The 23,847-nt window shown below is 36.8% G+C and overlaps 1 protein-coding gene and 1 long non-coding RNA gene across 13 annotated transcripts in view; one reads left to right on the forward strand and one right to left on the reverse strand.

Annotated features, from left to right (window-relative positions):
* The window catches only part of NR3C1 (nuclear receptor subfamily 3 group C member 1), a 119,087-nt gene that overhangs the window by 63,014 nt on the left and 32,226 nt on the right, over window positions 1-23,847 (reverse strand). The gene's annotated exons all lie outside the window — the stretch shown is intronic.
* Window positions 11,039-23,355, forward strand: LOC123605499. The gene is made up of 2 exons (XR_006715783.1): window positions 11,039-11,168; window positions 21,406-23,355. It is a non-coding gene; the product is annotated as an uncharacterized LOC123605499 (long non-coding RNA).

Below are 23,847 nucleotides of genomic sequence, written 5' to 3' on the forward strand. Positions count from 1 at the left end.
GATATGATGTTTTAGTTGGGCTTTGGCTACTCAGGAAGAAGAGCTGGCTCTATAGGTGGAAAGGTCAGAAGTGGGCTGAAATATAGGCAACAGCATTATGCAAAGGCACAGAGACAACAAAGAGGGAAGGAAAAGCACTTTGGAAAGGTTACACAACGAAAAGCTTACCAGGTCATCAAAGTCCTTATAAGCCACAGTAAACTGTTAGACTGTCCAAAGGCAGTGAGGATGCTGAGGTGTTATAAACAGGGGAATGATCTGATCATTATCTGTATGTCTGACAGCTTTAGCTGCACTACAGAGTGCAGACTGAAGATGACAACAAGAGAGTCAGTCAAGATGATGTTGCACTTAGCCAACTACAAGGTTACAGCAGCCGGAACTTAAGGTAAGAAAAGGGAAGATACTAAGTAGATGGGTTTGTGAGGTATCTGTCAGTCACATCTACAAGCCTTGACAACTAAAATATGGGGTTAGAGGGGAAAAGGGGTAAGTGGGGATTATGTCCAGATTTCTCCACTGGGGAACAGGACTGACCAAGTACTGTACTCAGGAAGCATGGCATGGAATAAGCTGATGCATCACTTTGGACATGGAAGACTTTGGAAGATACTCAGTAGCTGATTGGAACTAAGGGTCAGGATGTCAAGAGCACATGTCTGACCTAGAGATACAGAAAATATGGGCGTCTGGTGCATACAGGCACGCTGTAATGGATGTGTCAAAAGAGGGTAAGATTATTCAGGGAGAGGGAGAAAGTGAGAAGAGAGCCCACGACAGAGCTCCGAGAAACTCTAAAAGGAAGAGGAACTTAAAGAGGCCAGAAAGGTAGATGGAAGAAATCTCAAGAGTAGTATGTTAACAAAACCACAGGAAGAAGCCATTACCAACAGGATCCTGGTGTGGGCTGCTGCACAGTGGGTCACTGGACGGGTCCACTGAACTAAACAAGAAGGTATCTGGTAACCTTGGAAAGAGGTCAGTGGAGGGCAGACAGAAACCAGTGATTTTCCAAGCTCAAACAGGTGCCTCATATCTTCCAAATGGCTCTCACATCTATCCCTAGATTTCCTTCTCCACTGCTACCATTCCGGTTCATGCTTTTATTCCTACTTGCCTTGACCTTTGCCAATGGCTTATATACCTACCTTACTATGTAGTCTTTTTCTGCAACGTCCTCTTCCTTAAATAAAACACAGCAATATTTAACATGTTCTACACATGACTGCCAGAGTGATTTTTTTAAGATGCAGCTTCAAACAAACCAATCCTTAGCTCAGAAAAGCAATGGTTCTCCTTAGCAAGGGTACGCCAAGGGTACTCCTTAGCATGACAAAGACTTCCATTATCTTGTTCAAATCTGTGCGTCCAGCCATCTTGCCTACACTTACTTCTAACAGCCCATGCTCCACACACATGACTTTAAAAAATGCTAATCCTAAAAACATTTTTTTTAACATTTAAAAAGTCAACATTTAATTATGGGCATGTAGGTGAGAGTAATTTCTTCTTTCTTTAAAAAAAAGAAAACAAAGGTCCACAGTTGTCCTTTATTTTTCCTCCACGAGTAACATCTGACAAAGAACTATCATATAACACAGATACTTCCTGTTGTGTTATGGCATGAAATACATAGCTTAAAGAGAGAAAAATGCATTTTATAAATACTAATCTTTTATAGAAAACACATCCATCCTATTATCAGCTTACTCATTCAATTAGGTTCTTAGCTAAGTAAAATGACAAGGAAAGAAGACAAGAGATAATGGCTTTGCTTTTTGTTTTGTTTTGTTTAAGAATTCCTCTTACCAGTCTTGCAGAAGCTATCCAGGGGTTTCTAACTGGAAAAGGGAGCTTGTACATACAATGTCCCCCTTATCCACTGTTTTGGTTACCTATGGCCAACTGCAGTCTGTAAGCAGATGATCCTCATGCTGATGTATCAACAGGTCAACAACAGCCTAACCCTACTGCATGATGCCTGTGTCATTCACCTCACTTCTTCTCACGGAGGCATTTTATCCCCTCACATGATTGTAAGAAGGGTGAGTATAGTAAAGTAAGGTATTTGGGGAGAGAGAAAAACCACACTCACATAACTTTTATTATAGTTTAGTGTTATAACTGTTCTTATTAATTGCGGTTGTTCATTTCTTACTGTGCATTATAAATTAGACTATCATAGGGATGTCCCTTACAGGAAAACATTCTTTTAGGGTACCATTTGCAGTTGTAGGCATCCCCTGGGCATCTTAGAACACATACACTGGGGCTAAGGGGGGACTGCTGTACTGCACTAAGCCAGCAAGTGTCCTAGCCTACATGCTTATTGCAAGTAAGTATATGGGTCAAAAGCCATTTAAGATTTTCAGATTAGTTTTAATCTAAACAAATCACAGAGGGCTGTGACACATCTGAATGATATGTTGAAGATGACACAACACATTGAGCAGGTTATGTTCTTTTAGGCAGAGCTGCATCCATCACAACATTCCTGTTCCTTTTTGTTGTTGTTGTAGTTTTCTAAGATTTAGCACAATCACATATATGGACAAATAATGCAATGCAGTGATGATAAAATATGCTTACCAAAGATGTTGCCCTTTTATAATTTACCTGCTAGCTTTGGTACTACATTATAATACATGAATAACTTATATGTAAATATATGTGTGTATTATATGAGGATATATAAGTGATATATAAATGCAACGATCCCAGGATCAATCATCAAAAGATTACTGTTCACTTTATAAATCCTACACCCAAAATAAATGGTATTATGAAGAATTTTACTAAGATTGATAAAGAAAAATTTACTACTGTCAACTTAAAATTTCAATTACAGTTAATATTTAGATAACTTCTGCACCCAAAACTAGTAATAGCCTATTGACCAGAAGTCTTACTGGGAACATAAAGTCAATTAACACATACTTTCTGTATGTATTATATATTATATTCTTACAATAAAACTGGAGAAAAAGATACTGTTAAGAAAATCATAAGGACAAGAAAATTTATTTGTAGTATTCCACTGCATTTATCAAAAAAACCCCAAACAAACAAACAAACAAAACAACAACAAAAAACCCCTGCTTATAAGCAACCTGCCCAGTTCAAAACAAGTTATTCAAGGGTCAAGTGTAGTAGCGTGAGGTGATGAGTTGATTATCCCAGACACATCTTTCATGTTTGTGGAGGAATGCCATGAAGTCTGTTCCCCTTCTGTAGTTGTAATTTACCATCGATCCTAGGCAAATGGAAGTTAAAAAAGTTTAGGGCACCTGGGTGGCTCAGTCGGCTAAGCATCCGACTTTGGCTCAGGTCATGATCTCATGGTTCGTAAGTTCAAGCCCTGCACCAGACTCTGTGTTTACAGCTCAGAGCCTATGGCCTGCTTCAGATTCTGTCTCTGTCTCTCTCTCTGCCCCTCCCCTGCTCGCTCGCTCTCTCTCTCTCTCTCTCTCTCTCACACACACACACACACACACTCTCTCTCTCTCTCAAAAGTAAATAAACATTAAAAAAAAAAAAGAAATTAAAGAAGTTTATCACCACTAAAACAGCCTTAAACAAAGGGAAATTCTTTAAATGGAAAACAAAAGGCCATAATTAGAAGAAAATTATGGAAGGAAAAACTTTCGTGAGTAAAAGTGAACATACTGTAAAGGCAGTTGTGTTTTAGTAAAGACAGACGTACAATAAAGGACTAACAAAGCTAGTATGAAGGTTCAAAGACAAAAGTAGTAAAGTCAACTATACCTAAAAAAAAAAAAATTAGTCCAGGGGGCTCACAAAATAAAAAGATGTAAAACAGAACATATACATAAAATGTGGAAGGGGGAGTAAAAACGAAGTTCTTTTAGAATGTGTTCAAACCTAAATGACCATTATCTTAATACAGACTGCTGTGTATTTACGATGTTACATAGGAGCTTCGTGGTAACCAGAAAACAAAAACCTGCAATAGATACACAAAAAATAAGGAGAAAGGAAGCCAAATGTAACACGAAAGAAAGTCATCAATCATAAGAGAATAGGGAAGAGGAAAGGACAGAGAATGACGAAAACCAGAAAACTATTAACCAAAAGGCAGTAAGTACATGGCCATCAATAAGTACTTTAAATGTAAATGGTCTAAAAATGCTCCCCAATCAAAAGACAAAAATAGAGAGTGGGGAAAATGGCAGGAGTAGATGATCCTGAGCTCACCTTCTCCCACAGACAACTAGGTGATAGCTCCGTATGTGCCACGGACAATGTCCTGAAGCTGCCAGAACAGACTCTCCACAGTAAACTGAAGACAAGAGACAGCACGGAAAAGGGTACAAGGGCTGGAGACATAGTTAGGAACCAAAGCCCCAGCTGGCTCGGTTGGTTAAGTGTCTGACGTTGGCTCAGGTCATGATCTCAGGGTTCAGGAGTCTGAGCCCTGCATTGGGCTCTGCCGTCAGTGCTGAGCCTGCTTCAGATCCTCTGTCCTCCTCTCTCTGCCTCTCCCCTGCTCACTTGCACATGCTCGCTCTCAAACATAAATAAACTTTATACATATTAAAAAAAAAAAGACTACCCACAACCAGGAGGAGCACCATAAGCACAGAGAAGCAGGAGGTTCAGAACCCACACCAGGCACCCCAGGTACTGGAGACCTGTGGTGGAAGAAGAGTCTGCATAGCATCTGGCTTTGAAAACCAATGGGTTTAACTCCAGGAGCTTTTAAAATCATCAGGACTTAACTGCATGTACTTTAAAAATCAGGAGGCTCGATGAAACAGAATACTGAGCCCAGAAATAAACCCACATGTACATGGTTCATCTATGACAAGTGAGGCAAGAATATACAACGGGAAAAGACAGTCTCTTCAATAAATGGTGCTGGGGAAACTGGATGGCTACATGCAAAAGAATGAAGCTGGATCACTTTCTCAAACCATACATAAAACTCAACATGGATTACAGATCTAAATGTGAGACCTGAAACTATAAAACTTCTAGAAGAAAACATAGGCAGTAGTGTCTTTGACATTGGCCTTAGCAACATTTTTCTAGGTATGTCGCCATGGGCAAGGGAAACAAAAGCAAAAATAAGCTATTGGGACTACACCAAAATAAAATGCTTTTCCACAGAGGAAGAAAACCATCAACAAAACAAAAAGGAAATGAACTGAATGGGATAAAATATTCACAAATGACATATCTGATATGGGGTTTATATCCAGTATATATAAATAATTTCTACAACACTCTCCCCCACCAAACCAAACAGCTGGCTCAGTTGGTAGAGCATGCAAGTCTTGATCTCAGGTTCATGAGTTCAAGTCCCACACTAGGTGTGAAACCTACTTAAAAAAAAAATAGGGGCGCCTGGGTGACTCAGTTGGTTGAGTGTCTGACTTCAGCTCAGGTCATCATCTCGCAGTTCGTGAGTTCGAGCCCCACATCAGGCTCTGTGCTGACAGTGAGCCTGGAGCTTGCTTCAGATTCTGTGTTTCCCTCTCTCTCTGTCCCTCCCCCACTCACACGCTGTCTCTCAAAAATAAACATTAAAAAATAAATAAAATAAAAATTTTAAAAAAATTTAAAAAATGGGCATAGGACTTGAACATTCTTCCAAAGAAGACACACAGATGGCCAACAGGCACATAATAAGTGCTCAACACCACTATCGGGGAAATACAAATCCAGACCATAATGAGGTGGTATCTTACACCTGTCAGAATGGCTAGTATCAAAAAGAAAAGAAACAAGCACTGGTGAGGATGGAGAGAAAGGGAAGCCTTGTGCACCACTGGTGGAAATGTAAGTTGGTGCAGCCACTTTCCTCAAAAAATTAAAAAAAGAATTACCATACGGGTCCAGTAATTCCACTACCTGGTATTTAACCAAAGAAAACAAAAACACTAATTTTTTAGTGTGTAAACACCTCTGTTTACAACAGCATTATATACAATAGCCAAATATGGAAGCAACCCACATGTCCATCAGTAAAGATGTGTATACACATACAATGCACACGTGCATGCACACCCATGTGCGCACGCGTGCGCGCGCGCGCACACACACACACACACACACACAAGAATATTACTCAGCCATGAAACAGAATGAGGTGTTGCCATCTGCAACAACATGCACAGACCTAGAGAATATTATGCTAAGTGAAATACATCAGACAACAAGTAAAGCTTTCACTTACATGTGGCATCTAAAAAACAAAACCAACACACCAAAAGCAGAAACAGACCCATGATTACAGAGAACAAACTGACAGTTCCCAGAGCGGGTAGGCTGGGGGTTGGGCAAAATGGGTGAAGGGGAATAGGAGGTATATGTTTCCAATTACATGGGTATGAAAAGTACAGCATAGGGAATATAGTCAACGGTACTGTTAAAGCATTTTGTGGGAACAGGTGGTAGCGACACTTGTGGTGGGCATAGCCCAAATATGTTGTATATATGAAATTAATGTAAGATTGTGTCAGTTATACTTCAATTTAAAAAAAGCATGCTCTCAACTAGAGAAAAAACATTTCATTCAGACTGCTGAAATCTCAACATCTTCTATAATATACATTTATCTCTTTTATGTGCTGCTATGTTTATTTTTCAGCTATGATATATTAATATCAAACTACGATAGTGTACTCTTCTATTGTCTGCAGCTATCGTGTTACCAATGGTTCTCAGAAACCATATCAGAAGCATTTGGAGGGCTTTATCAAAATATAAACAAACAATTCCAACCCCCAAATTCGGATTCAGTAAGTCTGGGACGAAGCCGGAGAGATGATTCTGATTTGCTGATTAGTACCCATTTTGTACTCATCATAGTCTTTGTGGCAGTCCAAGGGGACAGAACATGTAATTTATGTGTTACATACTTGGGGGACACAACATAATTTCTATTTGGAGCCTTTATCATTGCTAATTATTTAGTTTAATTCAAAGATGAATGTGTTGGCTTAAATTTTTTTTTTTTGGTAAACTGCCATGGATACTTTTCAGAGATAACAGCCAATTTCTTAGTATTGTTTATATAATGAACTGTCCTAATTTTTAGCCTGGTGCTATAATTTAAATTAAATAAAGCATCACTGTATCAAATGGCAAATGTTAATCCCAGTTTTGACTTCCTTTTTCAGTTTTCACGAAGAAAGGAAATTCACATTGAGTTGCTTGAACACTGGTAAAAATAGAGATATTCAAACCTAAACTTTATAGGTTTTATTCTGTCTGCAACATAGAAAGCACCGCTACTTACTAAGTTCAACTAGGCCCAAAGAGTTTTCCTCAATCATAACATTAAAATATTACAAGTATGTGTGTTTCATGCATTTTTTTTCCCTTGGGGAAAAAGCTACTTTCATGGTCCAAAAAGCTTAAAAATACCGATTCAGGAACCAGAACTGAACACACAAAAAATTATTTTCCTATTATAACAATGAAAGAAGGGCAGGCTATCGAAAATCAAATGTCCTTCAGTTTTTGGCTTGCTATCAGTTTTAAACTTGCTGAAGGAACAGACAGGGAAACATATGTCAACTCAGTAAATGTCTTTTGCACCTACAAAAAACTTACTTTGTCTTAATCATAATCAGGTTTTACATCATGCAGGTAAACCCTCCCCTGAAAGACTTTCAGATATGGAAAAGTATTTAAAGACATAAACCATTATATTACTGTATTCTCAAGTGATAGTATATAAACTTTTACTGTTAAGAAACAAAAACATTTTTCTTACAATTTTTAAAATGAATTTTAATTTGGATAAAATTCCCTTCTTCATATAATTTACAAGTAAATAAAAATCTTCAAGTATCGTTTAGAAACCTTCTCCAACTAGTAATCTGATCCCACAAAACTGTTCTAATCTTAATAAAGGAAAAAAAAAACCCTAAACACAGGCATTTGAGTTGTGAATACAAAAGAATACTTAAGAAGACCCTTAGGTCTCGACCAGTTTTTCAATAAAAAATTGTACAGAATTCAGCAGCCTCCAGTCCTCATGCAGGGATGACAGCTGGCTCAGGTGGTTCAGTGATTCAACAGCTCCAAACAAATGCTTTGGGCAGAACACACACTGAGAGATAATATATTTTCTAAGTTTTTTTTTTTTGTTTATCTTATATAAATAAAAAAATAGAATAAAAAGAATTCAATTTTAATATCATACAACATTTTTCCTGCAAACAGTGTTCGACAGTAAATACTTTGAAAGTAGGTCAGAGGAATTCCCAAATATAATCTCAAATAAATCAGACAAGGTAAGGGCAAGCCAGTTTGAAAAATTTCTTTTAATTTAATTAAAACTGTCTTTTAAAAACTGGTCATTATTATAGGAAAGCCCGGGATATCAATGCTAATGAAATAGCACTAGTAATTTCTGGGGATTGCTAAAAGATTCGTAAGCCCTAAAAGATCTAATGCAGTCCTTAATAAGTGAGTATAGCTGTGCCTTTTTTCCAAGCTTAAAAGAAACGGAAATGAACAAGTTAAAAGGCATTTTCCTAACCCTGACTGCGAATCACAAGCCTGATGTTACTTGAAGCCAGCTGGCATGGTGCCCATTTACAGTAAGTTGTTTACTCCCTGTCCACCAATCACAATCACATCGCAGAGAAAAAGTGCCTCCAGCCACAGTCAGGGTGTCTTTTCAAGACAGAGCGACAGAGAAAGAAAAGTTTATAAGCTTTATTAAATTCTTAGAGGTATTATTTTTAACGCTGTTCCCAAATATTCCAATCCAATTTCCATAACCTCAGCATTTTCAGCTCACATAATTGTCTCTCCACAGCCAATCTGAAAATCACAGTTCATCAGTGGAATGGGCAGTGTCTTCTTATCATTTTTAAGTGCCTTACTAACTTTTAAAGGCCACAATATCTCCCTTAAAGTAGATTTTAATTTAACTAGACTGAAACTTTTAAATGAGCAATATGTAGCATAAAAACTGAGAACAGTAAAAGAAACAATATCCAGGGGAACAGAAAACAGAAAGAGTGAACTCTGATCATCAAAAGAGAAATGAAGAAAACACAATGATCCAAGTAAGTGATGCCTGGACTGCCCCCAGAATTCACGTTGGGTGCTTAGCCCTTGGAGAGCCTCTTGTCATCCATGCTGGCCAGCTCAGGGGAAAACTAGGTAGTAAAATACCTATTTTCATGGACCAAACTTGTCTACTATAGCTGTTCCCTAAATGACTTCCTAAGTGACATGCCGTCACTGGTATCAGCTGCTTTGAAAAGTTCAGAACCTACCTTCCACTCAGTGTGTTCAATGAGTGTTCAAGTGAGCAAAAGATACAAAAAGGGAATGTCTCAGGCTTTCTCATCAACATCTACTTGATCCTAGAATCAAGTTGAGATCCCTTTTTTTTTTAAAAACCAATAGCAATACGATTTTATTGGAATATGAAATGTAAACAAATATTTTCAAACAATCTAACTTCATAAAAATGTATGGCATTACTAAGTAGTTAATAAAGAAATCCTAAAGTATGATGTGGGCAGACACCTTCAGCTCTAGCCTAGCTGTGCAAACTCCCCAAGGCTGTGGCAGGGCTCTGCAACTGGGGGGAGGGGGCTGCTTGCAAACCACCTGGTGACAAGTCCCCAAAATGAAATCAGCCGTATTTTTCACTTTTTAAAACAGAATCTAGCTTCCTTTGCTAACATGAATTTTGAACAAAGCTCAGCTCAAAGGGCACTAGGAACCAAAACTTCTCTTTAAGCCACACATCTGGGTTGTGTTTCCCCCCACACCTTGTGTTAAGTCCGTTATGCCCAATAATCTTGGACTTTTAGTTGCTGCAATGTTTGCTTGTATAATCAGTATTTCTTCCGTTACATCTTTTACTTTTGTGTATTTCTCATAATTCCTATTTCTTCAAAAACAAAGATGACGTGCATATTCTATCAAATAAATTAATAAATTATCCTATACTACTTTTCAAATCTATTTTTGGGGGTGGAGGTGCAAGTTCAATGTTAATGATCATCACACTTAGTTTAATTTTCTTTTTTTGAAGTCCAAACAACAAAGAATATACACAGAAAGTACTGGGAGTTGTTACAGGTCAAAGGGCATGTTATTTCTAAGGGTGTAAGGTTTTAATTAGACTTCATTTGGAAAGTAAAGACCAAAAATAAAATTCTATCTTTGTTATAGCAGTTAAAAGCTGGAAAGGTGCCAGACTCATGGCCCTGGAGATTATTATATAGTTTATAAGGAGGATTTCAAAATAATGCTAAAGCAGTAGTGCCTTTTCTCTTCCTCAGTCACTTCTGGGTCCAAAGGGGGAAAAATCATCAACTATTCATTAAGTTCTAAGTTTTATTCTATAAGTGTAATGTACTCCTAGAGTTTTTGCTACGGGAAAGCAAGTTGATTTGTCAACACAATGTCAAGTATCTTGAAAGTAAGATTATACACAGTACCGACAAAGGAAATTCAAATTTAACAGGTTGATAACGGTCATAAATTATAATTAATAACTATTAATTAATAAATTTTACAGTAACAGTTCCATTTCTCAAATTTCCAACCTCCACTTTTCCTTTAAATTTTAACCGGTAAAAAATACAAAAACAAAAAGCACTATTTTGTTAGTTTAAGAAAACTATTCTATACAAAATAGAGCATCAAAGCATGAGAAAGGTGAACTCCAAGAAAACCAAAAGATGCTCATTCTACCTATTAAATGAAAATTCTTGAATTAAAAAATTCAAATGCTCAAGGCGCCTGAATGGCTCAGTCAGTTAAGCATCCCACTTCAGCTCAGGTCATGATCTCACGGTTCATGGGTTTGAGCTCCGCGTTGGGCTCTGTGCGGACAGCTGAGAGCCTGGAGCCTGCTTTGGATTCTGTGTCTCTCTCTCTCTCTCTGTCCTTCCCCCGCTCATGCTCTGTCTCTCTCTCTCAAAAATAAACATTAAAAAAAATTTTTTAATGCTCAACACAATATTCCAAACCAAATTCAACAATACAGTAAAAGGATCATATACCACAATAAAGTGGGATATATTCCAGGGATGCAGGTTGAACATTTGCAAGTTAATCTATGTGATTCATCACATTAATAAAACTCAGGATAAAAATCATATGATCTAGGGGTGCTGGGGTGGCTCAGTCAGTTAAGCGTCCAACCCTTGATTTTGGTTCAGGTCATGATCCCATGGTTCATGTGATCAAGCCCCGCCTCGAGCTGTGTGCTGATAGCGTGGAGGCTGCTTGGGATTCTCTCTCTCCTCTTCTCTCTTCTCCTCTGCTCACGTGCATGCGTCTGTGCACTCTCTCTCTCTCTCTCTCACAATAAACATTTTTTTAAAACAGTATGATCATCTCAATAGATGGAGAAAAGCATTTGACAAAATTCAGCATCCATTCATGATAAAAACTCAACAAACTGGGTAGAGAGGGAACATACAATATAATAAGGGTCATATTTGACAAAGAGCTAACACCACACTCAACCATGAAAAGCTGAAAGTTTTCCCTCTAAGATCAGGAACAAGACAAGAAGGCCCACTCTCCCCACTTTTACTCAATATATCAACTGAACTCCTAGGTAGAGCAATTAGGCAAGAAAAAGAAAGAAATGGCATCCAAATGGAAAAGAAGTAAAACTGTCAATATTTGCAGTTGACATGATACCATATATAGACAACTCTAAAGACTCCACCAAAAACCTACCAGAATGTATTCAGTAAAGTCCCAGGATACAAAATTAACATACAGAAATTGGTTGCATTTATAAACACTAATAAGAAGCTTTCATAAAAAGAAATTATGAAAACAACCCCATTTATAATTACATTAAAAAGAATAAAATACCTAGAAATAAATTTAACCAAGAAGGTGAAGTACATGTACCCTGAAAACTTTAAGACACTGATGAAAAAGTTGGAGATGACACAAATAAAACGATATATCATACTCCTGGACTGAAGAATTAATATTGTCCATACTACCCAAAGCAATCTACACATTCAATGCAATCGCCATCAAAATGTCAAGGTCATCTTTCACAGAACTAAAAAAAGAATCCTAAAATTTGTATGGAACCACAGAACATCCTAAATAGCATAAGCAACTTTAAGAAGAATAGGTGGAGGTATAACAGTCCCAGATTCCAAAGTATACCACGGAAGTGTAGTAATCAAAAGAGTGCTGGCACAAAAACAGACACATAGATCAATGGAACAGAACAGAGAGCCCAGAAATAAACTCACACAAATATGGCCAATCAATTTATGACAAAGGAAGCAAAAATATACAGTGGAGAAAAGATAGTTTCTTCAATAAATGGTGCTGGGAAAACAAGACAGCTACATGAAATAAATAAAACTGGCCCACTATCTTATACCATATGCAAAAATGAATTCCCAATGGATTAGACCTGAATTCAAGACCTGAAACCAAAAAAACCCTAAAAGAAAACGCAGGCAATAAGCTCTCTGACAGTGATCTTGGCAGTATTTTTTGGACCAGTCTCTACAGACAAGAGCCACAACAGCTAAAATAAACAAATGGGATTACATCAAACTCAAAAGCTTTTGCATGATGAAGGAAACTATCAACAAAACAAAAAGGCAACCTACTGAATGGGAAAAGATACGTGCAAATCACACATGTAACTATGGGTTAATATCTAAAATACATAAAGAACACACACACAATATTTTTAAAAAAACCTTATAATGAAATTGGCAGAGGACTTAAACAGACATTTTTGTAAACAATATCTATAGATGGCCAATAGGCACATGAAAAGATGTTCAACATCACTTGTCATCAGGGAAATACAAATTGAACCACAATGGAATACCACCTCACACCTGCCAGACTGGCTATCCTCAAAAACCCAAAAAATAACACGGATGTAGAGAAGAGGGAACCGTTGTACACTGGTGGTGGGAATGTAAATTGATAGAGCCACTGTGGAAGCCAGTATAGAGATTTCTTAAAAAACTGAACACAGAACTTGCATATGATCCAGCAATTCTACTCCTGGGGATATATCTGAAGAAAACAAAGTCACCAGTTCAAAGAGATATAAGCAGTGTAGCATTATTTATAATAGTTAAGATGTGGAAACAATTAAAGTGTGCACTGACAGATGAATGAAGACAATGTGATATATATACACAATGGAATATTATTCAGCCATAAAAACTAATGAAATCTTGCCATTTGTGACAAGAGTGATGGACCTAGAGGCTATTACACTAGGTGAAGTAAGTCAGACAGAAAAAGACAAGTACCACATGATTTCATTAATATGTGGAATCCAAAAAACAAAACAAACAAAAAGCAGAAAAAGATCCATAAATATAGAGAACTGATGGTTGCCAGAAGGGATGGGGTGGGGGATAGGCAGAATGGGGAAGGGGAGTGGGAAATACAGGTTTCCAGTTATGGGATGAATAAATCACAGGGATGCAAGGGACAGCAAAGGGAATAAAATCAATGACATTATAATTTTTTATGGTGACAGTAACTAGACTTATTATGGGGGATTACTTCACAACGCCTAAAAATACTAAATCAGTATGATGTACATGTGCAGCTAATAGGATACTGTATGTCAACTATACCTCAAAAAAATACAAAAAAAATTTTTATTTACTTTTTAATTTTTTTAAATGTTTATTTTTTAGAAGGGGCAAGCAGAGAGAGAGGGAGACACAGAATCCAAAGCAGGCTCTAGGCTCTGAGCTGTCAACACAGAGCCCAACACGGAGCTCCAACTCATGAACAGCAAGATCATGACCTGAGCTGAAGTCAGATGCTTAACCAACTAAGCCACCCAGGTGCCCCCAGAAAAAAATTTTAAAAGCATTCTGTAATCTTCACCTTGTAGATGAACTGAGGAAAGGTAATGTAGGTAGACACCATGAACTACAAATAAAGGAATGCCATGCTTCCTTTCCTCCCTTTTTCTTTACCTCTTCCATTATTTTTTTTTTAAGTTTTCCAGAATAGTAACTTAAGAATGGCATTTTTAACATTCGGTAAAAAAGAAAATTCTATGGCAATATATTAGTTGCCCTCGCTAATATATAACCTTATGATTTCATTGTCCTAAGTTGGTACTTCTATTCATCTTTTTTTTTTAATTATTTATTTTGAGAGAGAGTGTGATAGAGCTTGTGAGCATAGGCAGGGGAGGGGCAGAGAGAGAGACAGAGAGAGAGAGAGAGAGAGAGAGACAGAAAATCCTAAGCAGGCTCTACACTGTCAGCACAGGGCCCAACATGGGGCTTGAACCCCCAAATCATGAGATCATGACCCGAGCTGAAACCAACAGTAGGACGCTTAAGTGAATGAGCCACTGAGGCGCCTCTGGTACTTCTCTTCCTCAAGAATCCTCTCATCTTTCCCCCATTCCTCACCATCCCACACACAGTTGAGAGACTTCCCAAACTAAAACTAGCTCTGAAATTTTGGTTAATAGTTAACCGAAAAACCTGAGGTAAACAAGAAAAAAAACTTAAGCAGATATTTTCTTGAACAAATATCTGTTCAAGCCAAATGAACAGTTCTTTCATCCAAAAACATTTAAGTTAAGATGTCTCAATCTTTAGGTTATTACATGCTACTGAACAGGACATTTATTTTCACTGAAGTATGTTAGGACTTGACTAAACGGGGCTCCAAGAAAATGAAGGTAGGTATCTCTTCTCTTCACATCCTCTTTGACCATTCCCCATACCAGCTCTTCCCATTCCCCGCCCCAGTAAACAAAACATGTACGTAACTGTTGTTTTGCTCTTTCCTCTTTATTCATCCTTTGAAATGTTTTGCTGCCATTCTCCAAAAGCCATTATTATTTAACATTTACTATACAGAGAACTCTCCACCACGGATGTTTTTCTTAATCACATTCAGTAAGACCCATGTTAGCTCAGCAGTGTACAGGGCCCAAGAGGATACTAGAAAGAAACAAAGGTCTGGGGACATCAACATTAACAGCAAGTACGCCAAACAAGTTAATGATTTAGTTCTGAAGGGGAAGAGCCTTAATGTCACTTTGATCACGAGTCATGAATATGATACCTTGGCCATTATAACCATCTAATATCAGATACCAGGAATTTTACCATGTAAATAAATGTTGGCAAAGAATTCCAAACACAAGAGCCTCCCAACAGTTTTCTTTGCCTGAAGTTTTAATCTGCTCTAATGAATGTCTTCTAGCAGTTTTCAAGCCCTTAGCAGCAAAATCCTTTCCTTTATGAGATTAAAGCTTATGCAGAACCCTCCAATACATTAAAAAGATAAAGGGTTATTATACTGGGAAAGCGTACCTTTTAAACACATACTTACAATATTAATTTTGTATAGGAAGCAATCAGTGAGATCCGTAAAGTTTTGATGAAATCAGTGAAACTGAAATTGGAAATGTCAAGCGTAACATCCAACTTTGTATTTTACACAGAGTTTGGAAACCACTGCCCTAAACCCTCACTTTATCCCCATTATCAGCCCCAAGCCCCGTTTGCAAACTTTAATCAAATCTTCTGATAAAAACCAAGCCCAAAGGTTAACAAGGCCCACCTAAAACTCAACTACAACATTATCCCTCACCAATTTCTTGCAGGAACTGTCTTCCTGTCAGTATGTCTTCTCAGTGTCCCTCAATACACCAACTTCATTCATTCATTCATTAACAAATATGTTCTGTGTACCTTTAATGGGCCTCTACAATTTTGCTCATTCTGCCCTTCACTGCCTTAGAATCTTCCTCAACCATCCTCAACAAAAGCTTTCTCCTCTTCTTTCTAAAATACTCAATGATTCCTGCCACTCAGAAATCCTGAAGTCACTGTCTTTAATGAGGAATAGGCCACATGGTATACAGTCACGACCACTAAGGGAGAAATGTAGTAAAATACACAATTGTTTCCTCAGTTTGGATTTTTAAAAACCAAGCTATTATTTCTACTGAAGAAAGTAAAACTCATTTCTGGCCTTCAAAACTGAAGACTTTAGTCCTATGTATTTTATAGAAAAAGAATAAATGAGCACACACAATTTAAGTTGTATTTGTGGTTTCAGTTTTTCCTGTTTAATAATTAAAAATTTAATTTTTTTAATGTTTATTTTATTATTGAGAAACGGAGAGAGAGCATAAGCTGGGCAGAGAGAAGAAGAGACACAGAATCCAAAGCAGGCTCCAGGCTCTGAGCTGTCAGCACAGTGCCCGACACGGGGCTCAAACTCACAAACCATGAAATCATGACCTGAGCCGAAGTTGGACGCTTAACCAACTGAGCCACCCAGGTGCCCCCAAAATTAAAAACTTAAAGGCACAGCCTGGCATACAGAAAAGTTCCCAGGTTGGCGTTGGGCGGGGGGGGGGGGGGGGGCACATTTTTCACATACATGATTAAAGAATAATCATCTCAAGTGTTTTTCACAGCATAATATTTGACCAGAATTTTGAAACATACTAAATGCATGAATTCTGATCTCTACCACTATCTATAAACTTAGTAAAACTACTTCTATTGGCTTGTATATGATTCAGTTTTGAGAGATGTTTAAGTTCTTTCTTTGCAACATTATGTACCTTCAAGCTTTAAAAAAAAAAAATTCACAAGTGAGCCTGTGATATGTTTCAGAAAGGACTTGAGTCAGCTTTAAGAGATATACAAAATTCAAGATGGTAATTTAAAAGAGGAAGAAATTTTCAAACTTCTCAATTACACTACTATAGGAATACATTACTAGATCACTGTGATTTGCAAGCACAAAATATTTGAGATATCCTCAGACTTTCACCTTTCTTTACTGATTAACTTAAGCCGAGTCTACAGTTTTCAACTGCTACATAAAAGGAACAACGTCAATATAAGAATAAAGTAATATGGATGTTTCATCACAATGATGCCAAAATTGGTACTAGGCTTTGCCTTACCTATAACATTTAATGAAACATTAATGACACTGCTCCACCTACTGACGTTTCTATGGTTTCTGCTATCTTATTAAAGGACTCCTGTAAAGCAACTGATAAATAGTAAGCAGAGCGACTTCCAAGTTAGATACGTGTAAGTGCACAGCCTAGCTCCATTCTAAATTGTCTCCACTCTAAGCTGACAGCTACTGCTGTAGGGAATCCTTTAACATTTTGTCAGAATCTATCCACTGAGAAAAAGAAGTCAACAAAGCACACCAAAGTTACAACATACTGAACACAATTTAAACTGAAAGAAAATATTCCACGGGAGGAGGAATGGGAATGAGGAAAAATAATCATGTTGCACGCTTGTGCACTGAGCAGACTTACAGCAACTGGAGAGTGTACTGGGTATTAGTTTGAAAAGAATTCAAGGTCATTTTTCTAAACTTAGGCAATTTCCTTTTTGACTGTTAGATTAAGCTAGTTTTAATTACTGTAAGTAGGAAGCACTGCTGAACGACAGAGGACAAAATAGAGAGCAGCAAGACAGGAATTAACTTCAGTGGATTAAAACCTTGCTCTGGATTACAGCATAACTAAAAAGTGTTACATTTTAATAGCTTTATAGAAGGAAAGGAAGTGAAAGATAGGTTAATTAGCAAAACTTTTCTATGAATTATTTCCTACACAATGGAGAGTCTTGAGTCAATGATAAATGTAGGCATTCTCTACCGCTATAAATGACACATTCTTAAAATCACTTGTGACAAGCTTACAAGGAGAGTGGGGGAATGTTCTATTCCAAGAAGAGTTAAAATACATTACAGAATCCTTCTGTGTATTTCATGCTGAAGACACAATATTCGGTGATGCACTTCTATACTTCACAGATGTTCTATGATCTTCTCCCCCTTTGTTACTGGACAAACATTCCACCTGATTTAAGTGTATGGGAGCACAAAGGTGAAACCAAAGATGGACTGTTTGGTGCATACTCATAATTTGTACTGCTGTCCTAATTGTATTAAATATAGGAACCCAACATTAATTTTTCTATTTCCAATGAATTTCTCTAAAAACCATATAAATGCAATAAAATATAACAAGTAGCGTTTGAATTAATTTTTTCAACCCCAGAATGCTTTCTTCATAGAAAAGCATCGCTGGAAATGTGGTATACAGTTAAGAGCTGGATAGAGTTCTCTGTGCTTAACTCCACCTCTCCAGGTTACACTAAAGTTCCCAGTAGCTCTTCAGAGTCATCTGAAAACCACTGTAATAAAATCATCACTTGCTCAAATGCCACCGTCCAGATAAAGATGCATACTACCGAAGCTGTTGGCTGGCAAGTAGTACCATACAGTGACTTGAAATGTTTGTCAGCTGCTGTAAGAAATTTCTAGATTTACTATGAAAAGCGTTTTTGTGGATAGCACATCAATATATGCTTTTCAAACCATCACAACTTCGTCACCAAGAAACTCATTTGTTCCAAAGTTGAACTTCTGACAGTTCAAGACCACCTGTACGTTAGACAGTATGGTAAGACTCAACAGATTCTGAAGTTAAACAGTCCAACAGTCTGCCGAAGCTCTAGTACTGGGTTTTAGCCAATATGAATTCATTTTCCAAACCAAAGGGCCATAATAGTATTTTTCATTATTCAGAAGTGGAGAGACTTTGGAAAGAAAACATTTGGGTTTTATAAAAAGTGCTTTTAATATAAGAGAGTAAAGTTTCAGCAAAAATGGTGGAGTAAGGAACTCCAGATTCCACCCTTCCATAAGAGCAAAGCAAAAGGCAAAAACTGTCAGAATTAACTTTTTTGGAACTCTGCAAATCAACCAAAGGCTTGCAGCAACCCAGAGAGTGCTTATTCCATCTAAGACCCCCCTCCATTGGCCCCCAATACATACACTGATTCTTGGTAAGAACAGTGAACTTTGTGGTGTTTTAAGTAACTCAGTCGTAACCCCTACTTCCCAGGCTCAGCAGTAGCTATTAAACTAAGAGCCCACATTCCTGGTACCAGAGGCAGCAGAATGAAACTCACCTGCAAGGAATTATAATTAACTATTTGTCTCTAGAAGACCACCTCAAGAAGAGCGTCTTGATTTTGCCTAACTCAGAACTGGCCTAGTGTCAAAGTGCTATACTTTTGGGGTGGGGTGGGGGGTAATTTTGTTAAAAGCATTCATGATAATGTCTTAGTTTGCTGCTGCCTGAGGTGATGGACAGAGGTACAGCTGGGGGCAAACAAGAGACTAACCAAAAAGCTTAGGAGGAAGGACTGGAGCTTTGAAAAGGTCTCACATGTTCCTGGGAATCTAGAAGGCCATAAGCTGAGTAGCACTGAGTATGTGCTCTGGAAAGATCTAAGAAGTCACTAGGCTTTCAACTCCTGTTGACCTTGACGTTCTATTCGAGCTGAAGGTAAAGGCTTAAGCAGAGGTGCAAACTGCAGGGATGAGAATTAAAGACCTGTCCTAACACACAATGAGCCCCTGAGCAAAGACTGTGAAGATATTTTGGCTTCCAGATATTTAATAAAATCTCTTTGTAACCATCAGCTGACCACTAAGCCAATGGAACAGAGCCTTCGGGATCCACATGGACAATGAACACAAACTTTACAGAATTACTTCAGAAAAGTCACACAACAAAACAAACAACATTCTATAACACACGGCAACAAACACTTCAGAGAGGGGAGAAAATCTGATTTCCAGAGTTGTTACATTATAACATTCAAAATGCCCAGTTTTCAACAAAATATTTGTAAGACACACAAAGAAGTAAAAAAGCATGGCACACACACCAGGAAAAAAAAGAAGCTGCTGGAGGAAGCCCAGATATTGTACTGTCTGGATAGACTTAAAATCAGGTATTTTAATGTGCTCAGTGATGTAAACAATGTCTTAAGAATTATAGGAAAGTTAAAAATAAAGTGTCATTTATTTGAGATTAATAGAAATATATTCTAAAACTAAAGTAAAAAATTTTGGTGGAAAAGTACAATAACCTAAATGAAAAATTCACTTGAGAGAAATAACAGCAGAGGTGAGCAGGCAAAAAAATCAGCAAATGTGAATATGGGTTAATTGAGATTATCCAGGCTACAGAATTCAAAGAAAAAAAAAAAGAAAAACCCAGAGTATCGGAGACCTATGGAACACCATCAAATATACCAACATATGCATAATGGGAGTCACATAAGATGGAGAGAGAGAGAGAGAAGGGGGCAGTAAGAATATGTCAACAAATAATGGTCAAGAATATGCCCAATTTCATGCAAAACATCCAAGAAACCCAACACATCCCAATGGGAGAGATTAAAAAAATTCCAGACCTAGATACCATAATCAATCTAGTGAAAGATGGAGAGAGAGAATCTTGAAAGCAGCAAAAGAGAAGCAACTCCTTATGTACAGGTGATTCTTAATAAGACTAAAACATTCCTCATCAGAAATTATGAGGGACAGGCCAGAACACAGTAGAATGACACATTCAAAGTGCCTAAAAAGTTAAATGTCAACCAAGAATTCTCTCTCTGGCAACACAATCCTTTAAAAATGAAGCGAAAATTAATGCATTCCCAGAAAACAAAAACTGAGGTAGTTCATCATTAGGAGACTTACCCTTCAACAAAAGCTAAGAGGAGTCCTCCAGGCTGAAATAAGACGATACTCGACAGTAACTCAACTTCACATGAAGAAATAAAGAACACCAGGAAAGGCCACTCACTACTTAAGTAAATGAAGGAGACAGTATAAATATATCTTTTGTTTTCAACTCCTTTTTCCCCCTATGTGGTTCAAAAGACAATTGCATAAGTAATAATTATAAATCTAGGTGGATAGGCACACAGTGTATAAAGAGGAAATCTATAACAATAAGAGCGTAAAAGGGAGGGAGCAGAGATGTATAGGAACATTTCTGCATACTACTGAATTTATACTGGTATTAACCCAAACTAAAGTATCCTTATTAAGAGGTTAATGTAATCTCCAGGGCAAACAGTAAGAAGTAATTCAAAAAATACAGTAAAAAAAAAAAAAAAAAAAAATAACAAGGGAATTGTAATTGTCACATAAACACTATTTAATACAAAAGAAAGGAGTAATGGAGTAATTTAGGAACAAAAAAGACACAACATCAAGAAAACATACAGCAAAATGTCACAAGTCCTCCTTATCAATAATTACAGATCAATGGATTAAACTCTCCAGTTAATAGGCAGAGATTGGGAGAACACATTTTAAAAAAGAAGAAGAAGAAAACATGGTCAAACTATATGTTCTTTAGAGATATTTACCCTGGATTTAGACACAAATAGACTGAAAGTAAAGTGATGGAAAAAGATATTCCATGCAAACAATACACAAAAGAAAGCTAGAGGAGCTAAACTAATAACAGATAAAACAGACAACACAAGGATCACGTGGGTAGCTGAGTTGGTTATTGGACACTTAACCAATGTGATTTTGGTTCAGGTCATGATCTCATGTTCGTCAGATCCAGTCCTGCATTGGGGTCCACACTGGGCATGGAGCCTGCTTAAGATTCTCTATCTCCCTCTCCCTCCACCCCTCACCGGCTCACGTACTTCTCTTTCTCTAAGGAAAAAAAAAAGACAGCACAAAAATCATTCCAAGACACAAAAAGGACACTATAATATAACGATAAATGTGTGACTATGAGATATAAACATATACGGAACTAATAGCAAAGCCCCAAACTATATGAGGTAAAAACTAAGAGAATTAAAAGAAAAAAATAAACAATCAAATAACATTAGTTGGAGACTTTAATACTCCATTTTCAGTAAGAGAGCTAGATAGAAAATCAGCAAGGAAATAGAAAACTTGAACCATATACCAATTGGATCTAAGACATATCTATCAAACACTTTGCCTAACAAAATAAGAATACTCATTCCTCTCAATTGCATGTGGAAACTGTCTACAATAGACACTATATTAGGCCACAAAACAAATCAAATAAAATTTAAAAGGCTAAACTCATATAAAGTGTGTTCTCTTGACAAAATGGAATGAAGTTAGAAATAATAACAGAAAAAGATTTGGAAAATTTACAAACACAGAAATTAACACACTCTCAAATAACGAATAGATTAAAGGAAAAAAAATCATAGGGAAATTAGTAAATACCTTGAGACAAATGAAAAGAAAATTACCATACACCAAAAGTTATGGGATGCAGTGAAAGCAGGGGTAAGAGGGAAATTTGTAACTATAGATGTCTACTTACCTTCTAAGGAACAAAAAAAATTCAAATCAGTAACTTTATTTTTCACCTTAAAAAACTAGATGAAGAGCAAGAGAAATCCAAAGCAAGTAAGAAAATAATACAGATTAGAGGGAAATAAATGAAATAAAATAGATAAAAGAGAAAAAATAGAGAAGATTGACAAAATCCAAAGTGACTTTATTAAAAATTAACATAACTTTAGGTAGATTGACAAAGGAAAAAAAAAAAAGATGGAGGACTTAAATTACCAGAATCAGAAATGAAACAGGGAACATTACTACTGATCTTGTAGTAGTAAAAAGGATTATAAAGAAATACAATGAATAAATGTGTGCCAAGCAATTACATAACATAGATGAAATGGACACATTACTAGAAATACATAAACTACCAAAGCTGTCTCCAAAAAAATTGAAAAAATTAAGAGACCTATAACAAGTAAAGACAATGAATTTAGTAATCAAAATCATTCCAACAAAGCTCAGATGGCTTAGCTTGTGAATTCTACCAAATATTTAAAGAAGAATTAATAATAATCCTTTCCAAACTCTTCCAAAAAATAGGAGAGGAGGGAACACTTAAAACTTTCTAGCTCAGTCTGAGGCACTGTTATTCTGATATCAAAGCCAGACAAAGGTATCACAGTGAAACTAATGACCAAAATATCCTATGAGGATAAATGCAAAAATCCTCAACAGAATACTGGCAAACTGAATCTTAAAAGTACACAAAAATGATTATAAACCATGAGAAAGTGAGATTAACCCCAGGAATACAAGGTTGGTTCATTGTACGAAAATCATTTACTTTACCAATAGATTCAAAGACAAAAACCACATGATCATCTCAACAAATGCAGAAAAAGCATGTGGCAAAATCCAACATGATTTCATGATAAGAACACTCAACCAATAAGGAAAAGGATATTTCAATCCGATAAAGGACATCTGTGAAACAACCAAAGCTAACAACATACTTAAACTGAAAGTATATCCCCCCAAGATCAGGGCCAATACAAGTAGGCTTCATTACTCTCACCACTGTATTCAGCATTATAGTGGGGGTTCTAGCTGAGGCAATTAGACAGGTAACAGAAGTTAAAAAAAAAAAAAAACAAAAAAAACAAAAAACAACAACCCAGATTGAAAAGAAGAAAGTAAAACTACCTCCATTTGCAGAAGACAAGATCTTATATATGGAAAATCCTATAGCATCTACCAAAAAAACCTATTAGAGCTAATAAATGAGTTTAGCAGTTTAAGGATACAAAGTAAACACACAAAACTCAGGTGCAAAAAAAATCAGTTGCATTACTGTGGAGGAGCAATGAACCATCTGAAAACGAAATTAAGAAAACAATTTTTAATAGCTTCAAAAAGAATAAAACTTCTTAAAATAAATGTTTGTTTAGGAATAAATTTAGCCAGAAAAGTATAAAACTTGTACTCTGAAAATAATAAAACTACACTGCCGAATAAAATTAATGATGTACACAGATGGAAAGAAATCCTGTGTTCACAGACTGAAATACTTAATATAAAGACTGCAATACTCCCCAAACTGATCTATAGATTGAATGCAATCTCTATCAGAATTCCAAGTGCCATTTCCCCAGAAAAAGAAAAGCTGAACCTAACATTTATATGGATTTGCCAGAAACACAG

The sequence above is a fragment of the Leopardus geoffroyi genome, chromosome A1 (genome assembly GCF_018350155.1).
Source record: "Leopardus geoffroyi isolate Oge1 chromosome A1, O.geoffroyi_Oge1_pat1.0, whole genome shotgun sequence".
In the NCBI taxonomy this organism is placed as follows: domain Eukaryota; kingdom Metazoa; phylum Chordata; class Mammalia; order Carnivora; family Felidae; genus Leopardus; species Leopardus geoffroyi.